Source organism: Carlito syrichta, unplaced genomic scaffold, assembly GCF_000164805.1.
Source record: "Carlito syrichta isolate Samal-C Ts95f unplaced genomic scaffold, Tarsius_syrichta-2.0.1 Scaffold314793, whole genome shotgun sequence".
In the NCBI taxonomy this organism is placed as follows: domain Eukaryota; kingdom Metazoa; phylum Chordata; class Mammalia; order Primates; family Tarsiidae; genus Carlito; species Carlito syrichta.
Genome location: NW_007258889.1, coordinates 201,261 through 209,410, shown reverse-complemented (window position 1 = coordinate 209,410; position 8,150 = coordinate 201,261). Strand labels below are relative to the sequence as shown.

At 49.6% G+C, this 8,150-nt stretch overlaps 1 protein-coding gene across 1 annotated transcript in view; it reads right to left on the bottom strand.

The window, feature by feature from the left end:
- KLHL11 (kelch like family member 11) overlaps positions 1-8,150 on the bottom strand; it is a gene marked incomplete at its 5' end in the record, with an annotated part of 13,355 nt that overhangs the window by 4,229 nt on the left and 976 nt on the right. The gene's annotated exons all lie outside the window — the stretch shown is intronic.

Genomic DNA, 8,150 nt, shown 5'->3' with positions numbered 1-8,150 from the left:
AACTCCTGCTTTCTTTCTTTTGCTAAGGATTGTTTTGGCTATTGGGTTTCTTTTTTTTTTTTGGTAGCGTACTATATTTTTTTCCCTGAAACAAGACTAGCCATGGGTGTTATTAATTCTAAAACCACTCCAGCATTCCATTTTTCGAAGGACAGTGCCCAGCAATGCTCTTTTGAGCACGTGGTTTGTATACATTAAAGAAAGAGGTAGTTGGGGTTCCTGTTAGGTTCTTCTTATTTTGTTTTTCCTGGAACATGTCAGACAATCTATTTTGCCTTTTTGTGAAGCAACACATAGAAGTCAGACTACTACGGCATTTCACCCACTGAAGCCCTTAAGTCCTGCACTTTTATGAATAGGAGGATGTCTTTTCAAATGGAGTAAAAGGCACACTCTGGTCTCCTTTTGGTGTGCCTCCTTGTTGGATTTCTCTGATGTGTCTAGAAGCACACCTTACTTTCCAAGAATACCAAAGAAAAAAGTCACGATGCAACAGCTTGTAACGCTTGGAAGCCTTTATACCGGCACTGCTGTTTTGTACCTGTGATTTTTCAAAATAAAACAAATGAGGTACCTTTCCATTTCTTTTTGTTTCTTATATCTGGTGGTTTCACTGGACCTTTGCTGGCAACATACCATGCTTGTGAAGAGAGCAACTCAAAGCAGTCAAGACACAACAGCGTTTTACGGTTCCAAGTACTTAGACGGGCACTGCTATTTGGACCAAGAGGTGTTCTTCATATGAGAAAGGGGTACCTACTGAATTTTTTTTGGTTCAACCCACCTTGCGGAGGTTCTGCTTCACAAGCTTAGGACAACAGTTTCTACTGTGACCTTGTTTTGAACTGCTGCTCCCTTTCAGTCAGAAAATGGGCCTTTGCGTCCCTTAGCTTTACATTTCTCCTTACCACAGGTGCCTTCTCTGGACGAGAGGTATACAATGCCCATGGGTTGTTTGCCCCTGAATTAAAGTTTTGAATGCCCACCTCCCATTTGGTTACCACTTGCAGGCTGTAGCCGCTCATTACCGGCAGCCCTCAAGGAATTCAATCTACCCCACCAACTGGGCTTCCTTCACATATGGCCTTTTCCCCATTGTGGGTTCTGGACATGCATTTTGAGACCCAAAGAGATGAAGCCCACCACAGAACTAGGCCAAAGGGTTACAGTCACTTTCATTGTCATTTTGTTTATTTGCTTCCATGCTACCCAGGCTTCTACATCAGGCAGGAGGGCTTCGATCTCCTTCATGGTAATGTTGTGGGTTTCTTCACATGCCAGCCAGTCATCTCAGTCAGGCAGGTACTATGGTCTATAAGAGGAGACAGTGAAAACATCTGTGACACACATCTTTCCAGTTATTGACTGATGTCATGCCAGGAAGCTCATTCTGATCTAGCTGCACAAGGCCCTTTGACTTTGCCGGTTCTCTTCATGAGTCCTTAGACCACCAACACTTCTTCTAGTTCGGGAAACCTCTTCTTTGGAAATAGAGATGGCATGAGGGTTTTGAAAGCCTCATGGGTAATCCAGTCACAGACAACTGGCCAAAACTTCTCAAGACATGCCATAAGAATTGTCTTCACCACAAGCCACAGAGACTTCTCTGTTAAAGAAGTTGTGTTCTAGCCGGGCTCGGTGGCTCAGCCTGTAATCCCATGCCTTTGGGAGGCTGAGGGGAGTGGATTGCCTGAGCCCACGGGATTGAGACCCTCCTGGGCAGGCAAGACCTCATCTCTACAATAAATCAAAAAATCAGCCGGGCGTGGTAGCGCATGCATGTAATTCTGGCTACTTGGAAGGCTGAGGCGGAAGGATCGCTGGAGCCCAGCAGGTTGAGGCTGCGGTGGCCAGGAGTGGCCACTGCACTACAGTCTGGGTGACAGAGTGAGACTCCAACTCAAAAAAAAAAAAAAAAAAAAGAGTCAGGGTCTTGGTCAGGCTCAGTGGCTCAGTCTGGAATCCCAGCACTTTGGGAGGCTGAGGCAAGTGGACTGCCTGAGCCCGCGGGTTTGAGACCAGCCCAGGCAACTTGGCGAGACTCATTTCTACAATAAAAATTAAAAATCAGCTGGGCGTGGTAGCACGTGCCTGTAGTTCCGGTTACTTAAAAGGCTGAGGTGGAAGGAATGCTGGATCCTGGCGGGTTGACGCTGGGGTAGCCGGTGGGTTGACGCTGGGGTAGCCGTGAGTATGCCATTGCACTCCAGTTGGGGCCACCAAGTGAGACTCCAATTAAAAAAAAAAAAGTCAGGGTATGTTGCCCAGGCTGGAGTACAGTGAGTTTTCATAGGTGTGATCACAGTGCACTGCGGACTCCTGGACTCAAGCAATCCTCCCACCTCAGTTTCCTCTGAATAGCCAGAACTACAGGCACATACCACTGCATCTGGCTAGAGCTTTTACTTTTGTAAGGTTTCCTGGAACAAACTCTTTAATAAAGTACAATAGTTTCATACTTTATTTTCACTTAATTTGTCCTTGGCAAAGGCAAATCCCAATCCAAACTTGTGCTTTCCATCCTTTCTAAATTGCGTGCCGACAACCAGCCACTTTTTAAATGAGACAGATCTCAGTGAAAACACTATATTACACATCGACTACATGGTGTCAAGTTAAGAGGTAGGTAGAAACTATGATTTCTGGAGGGTCTGTTTGGTCAGATATCAGAACAGCAGTCTGAGCTTTGTGTCAGAGGTTATTTATTTATTTATTTTTCTATTTTTTTCCTGGGAACATAGATTCAAGTTGCCCTAAATACACTACACTCTCTGTGTCAGAGGTTTTTTTTTTTTTGTTTTGTTTTTTGAGTCAGTCTCACTGTTTTGCCCAGGATGGAGTGCAATGGCATGCTCATGGCCAACACAGCCCTGACCTTCAGGGTCAGGTGCTCCTTCCATCTCAGCCTTCCAAGTAGCCGGAACTACAGGCACAGGCCACCTCGCTCAGCTAAGTTTTTGATTTACTGTAGATACAAGGTCTCACCATGTTGCCCAGGCTGGTCTCAAACCTATAGGCTCAGGCAATCCTCTTGCCTCTGCCTCCAAAAGTGCTGGGATAACAGGCATGAGCCACGGCACCCAGCTTTAATCTCCTCTTTACCAGAGATTTCTTTTTGCGCTGCCAGAAGGGTTGGGGTGCTTGGGCCCTGCCCTGAGCCGTGTTCTCGTCACAGCAGGGATGCAAGACAAACTCCAACATCTGTAGAAGCCAGGAAACAAGACAAAAGCACAACCAAAAACACATGTGTAGGACAGTCTAGGCTAAAAAACAAAGGCAAGTACTTGGCATGGAGCTGACTAGATGCAGTTAGCCCACCCACATGCATTTAAAGTTAAATGAAATCATTTCAACTAAATTCACAAATCTGGGGATACTCAGTCAGAGAGCAGCCAAATTGACAACCCTGCTATAAAGTCCCCAGAACCAAGATGAAACAAAATTTAAAAATTAGCTGGGCAAGGTGGTGCTTGCTAGCCCCAAACTACTCATGAGGCTGAGGCAGAAGGATCGCCTGAGCCCAGGTGAAGGCTACAGTAAGTCATGATAGCGCCACTGTACTCCAGCCTGGGCAACAGAGTGAGACTCTGACTCAAAAAAGATAAAACAGGCTCCTTTACCCTCTTTTTTTTTTTTTTTGAGTTGGAGTCTCACTTTGTCGCCCAGACTAGAGTGCAGTGGCCGCTCCCGGCCACCGCAGCCTCGACCTGCTGGGCTCCGGCGATCCTTCTGCCTCAGCCTTCCGAGTAGCTGGAACTACAGGCACGCACTGCCATGCCCGGCTATTTTTTTGATTTATTGTAGAGATGAGGTTTCACCAAGTTGCCCAGGCAGGTCTCGAACCCGCGGGCTCAGGCAATCCATCACCTCAGCCTCCCAAAGCGCGGGATTACAGGCTGAGCCACTGAGCCTGGCTTCCTTTAACCTCTTAAGGGAACAGATCACTTTAGAGATAAAACAAAGACAAGGTGGAGTGGTAAGGGCTAGTGGCTTGTGGTGGGCATGACCCCCACACCAGGAAGAAGATATCTGGGGTGCAGGGCAGTCCTTTCCCAGGTGATGGGAAGGCTTCATGGGATGACTGCAGGTCCCCTGGAGCAGGGCCTGACAATGGAGAGAAGCAAGCAGAATCAGGACAACACCTGGAGCACTCTCTCCTTCCCTCTCCCTCCTGAGGGATGCAAATCCCAGGCAGCAGCACACAGGGCTTGAGTGCAGGGAAGGTGCTTCTCCATTGCTTTCATTCAACAAAATCCCCTCTCTCCAGTCCACATCCCCCCATCCTCCCAACTGAAGACACAGCCTCTACTCTGAGAACACAGACAGTCAGGCTGGACCTTCAGTTCTGCCCCAGAGAGGATTGTCTTTGTCCCTCCACTCTGCCCCTGTAAAGGGATCCTACACTGGGGGAAACCAGAGTATTTCACCCCAAAGTAGACTTTTTTGCCATATTTCAATATGGCTGTCAGAGGGACTGCAGACTATAGAGACAGCATGCTGGGGGGAGACTTGTGCCTGCAGAGGAAGCCCACACATGTGGGGAAAACAGCATGCAGACAGCTTCCTGAAGCCCTCAACCAGACCCAGGAAAGACAAACTCATAGGAAAAGGAGATAGAAGTAAGACACTAGCCGGGCTCGGTGGCTCAGCCTGTAATCCCGTGCCTTTGGGAGGCTGAGGTGAGTGGATTGCCTGAGCCCGCGGGTTCGAGACCTCATCTCTACAACAAATCAAAAATCAGCTGGGTGTGGTAGCGCGTGCCTGTAGTTGCAGCTACTTGGAAGGCTGAGATGGAAGGACTGCCGGAGCCCAGCAGGCGAGGCTGTGGTGGCCCGGAGCGGTGACAGAGTGAGACAGAGTGAGATAGAGCCGGTGACAGAGTGAGACTCCAATTCAAAAAAAAAAAAAAGAATTGAGACACTTTATTTATTTATTTATTTTTTTGAGTTGGAGTCTCACTCTGTCGCCCAGACTGGAGTGCAGTGGCTGCTCCTGGCCACCACAGCCTCGCCTGCCGGGCTCCGGCGATCCTTCCACCTCAGCCTTCCAAGTAGCTGGAACTACAGGTGCGCACTACCACACCTGGCTGATTTTTGATTTGTTGTAGAGATGAGGTCTGGTCAAGTTGACCAGGCGGGTCTCGAACCCGTGGGCTCAGGCAATCCACTCACCTCAGCCTCCCAAAGGCGTGGGACTACAGGCTAAGCCACCGAGCCCGGCTAGGTGAGACACTTTAAAGGTCAGACACAGACACAGCCACCCAGTCTGCACCTATTCTGACAGCTGCGACTCATGAGGTCTCATTGGCAGAACAGGACAACCTTTGCTCCCACATCCCATCTCACCGCACTCCAGGCTCCCCTTCCTCCTGTAACCACAGGATGGCAGAAAAGCCCCCGCCACCCGGCCCCTCCTTTGAGTTTTCCTATTCTGTGTAACTCTGAGTACAGCATGCATGCGGTAAGTTTGCTATGCTCTTGTTAACCTGTCTCCTGTCATAGGGCATGGCCCTGACCTGCTGTGGTAGGGAGGAAAGGGATCACCCTCTTGCCACTTCCACAGTTCCCTTCTTGGTTGCAAGGACCTTACTCTTGCAATTATTCCCTTGCTCCCATGTCAGTTTCTCCCCCTCCACTGAGTCATTTTCATCAATACAAACAGCCCCAGCATCTCCTGTCCTGTGGGCGGAGATGCACCTCCCTTGACCGCCCTCCCAAGATATGTCCATGTGTGCTCCACTTTTCTGATCCTCTCTATAAAGCAGGGCCTAACTGGCTCCTGTCAGTGTCATCACAGACTTGCGACAATCACGCATGGGTTGACAGGGTTGGCAGGACTGGCTGTTTCCTCCTTGACAGTCGTCCCTTCTAGGTTTCCATGAGGCTGGTCCCTTGGCTCCTCTTTTAACAACCTAGGGCACCCCAGGGCTCAGTCCTACCTGCCTTCTTTCCCCGGCCCCTTTCCCATCTACACTCCCTAAGTAATTCCATTCAGTCCAAGGCTTTCATCACCATCCACATGCAAATTCTCCCCATCTGTATCACCAGCTCCCAATATCCAGCTGCCTACCCAGACATCTTGACCAAAATCAAGAACTCCTATATTCCTCCCAAACCTGCTTTTCTGCAATTTCCTCATCTTAACAACTCCATCTTGCCAGCTGCTTGGGTCAAAAGAGCAGCAGTCTTTTCACTGACACTCCATGTCAAACCATCAGCAAGCCTGTCCCTTCACTTTATCTTCTGATGATCTTCACTTCTGCCTTCTCAGGCCAAGCTTCCCCCACTGCAACGACCTCCTACACTAGCTTTTACACCTGCCCTCGCTGCCTCCTCTCCAGCGCCCCCCTCCTCAACACAGGAGACAGAACTCATCAAATCAGACTGCATCATTCCCCTGTCAAAACCTTTCCCACATCATTCAGAGTGAAAACCCAAGGCCTTCCACAGGCCAGCATCACCCATCCCATCATCACACTGAGGTTCCTCCTGCCTCACTCTGCACCGCTGATACAGCCACATGGGCCCCTGCTGTTCTCTAACACGCAGGCAAGCTCCACCCCAGGGCCTTTGCACCTGTGTCCCCTACCTGACACGTCACCTTGTCTCCTTCGGCTCTTTGTGAACCATCTTCTTCAGAGGCATTCTCTATCCCCCAATTTAAAACACTGCTCCTACCCAGGCTCAGTGGCTCAGCCTGTAATCCCGTGCTCTGGAAGGCTGAGGTGAGTGGATTGCCTGAGCCCGCAGGTTCGAGACCCACCTGGGCAACTTGGCAAAACCTCATCTCTACAATAAATCAAAAAATTAGCCGGGCGTGGTAGTGCATGCCTGTAGTTCCAGCTGCTTGGAAGCCTGAGGCAGAAGGATCGCCAGAGCCCAGCAGGTCAAAGCTGCAGTAGCCAGGAGCGTGCCACTGCACTCCAGTCTGGGCGACAGAGTGAGACTCCAACTCAAAAAACTAAAAATAAAAAATAAAATACAACTCTTCTCCACCAGCACCTGCCATGTTCCTCCCACCCAAGGCTTTATTTTTCATCAACAATACCCATCATCCCACAGGCTATTTTACTTAGAAAACCATCACCTGTCCCCTAGCTGGTCTTTGGAGCATTCACTCCTCCCTACAACCTGTTTACCACAGTGGCAGAATCATCTCCAAGATATTTAAATCGGGTCATTTCTTTACCCAGCTTCCATTCACAATCTCAGTAAAATCCAAACTTATTCCAACATATCTCACACACTCTTCTCCCCTTCACCCACTAGATCCAGCCTCACTAGTTTTTGTTTTTTTTTTTTATCCTTCTCTAAGACAAACTGGGTGCTGACTGAGGGCCTCTAAGCTATCTACCTGGAGTGCTCATTCCCCATCTTTGCATGGCCAGTTCTTTTTGCCAGTTCGAGACTGGTTTAAATATCACCTCCTCCAGCCCGAGCAACATAGCAAGACCCCATCTCTACCAAAAACAAAAAAAGTAGCTGGGTGTGGTGGCCGTGACTGTGATCCCAGCTACTCAGGAGGGTGAGACGGGAGAATCCCTTGTGGCTAGGAGTTCGAGGCTGCACTGAGCTATGACAGCGCCACTGTACTCCAGCCTGGGTGACAGAGCAAAGACCCTGTATCTCTCTTTTTTCTTTTGAGTTGGAGTCTCACTCTGTCGCCCAGGCTGTAGTGCAGTGGCAAGCTCATGGTCACCGCAGCATGAGCTCAGGAGAGCCTTCCATCTCAGCCTTCCAAGTAGCTGGATTTATAGGTACGTGCCCAGCTAATTTTTTTATTTCTTGTAGAGACGAGGTCTCACCAAGTTGCCCAGGCTGGTCTCGAACCGCTGAACTCAGGCAATCCTCCTGCCCCGGCCTCCCAAAGTGCTGGGATTACAGGCATGAGCCACCGCGCCCGGCCGAGACCCTGTCTCTTTAAACAACAACAACAAGCCGGCTCGGTGGCTCAGCCTGTAATCCCGTGCTTTGGGAGGCTGAGGTGTGTGGATTGCCTGAGCCCACGGGTTCGAGACCCGCCTGGACAAGTTTGTGAGACCTCATCTCTACAATAAATCAAAAAATTAGCCGGGTAGCGCGCGCCTGTAATTCCAGCTACTTGGAAGGCTGAGGCGGAAGGATCGCCAGAGCCCATCAGGTCGAGGCTGC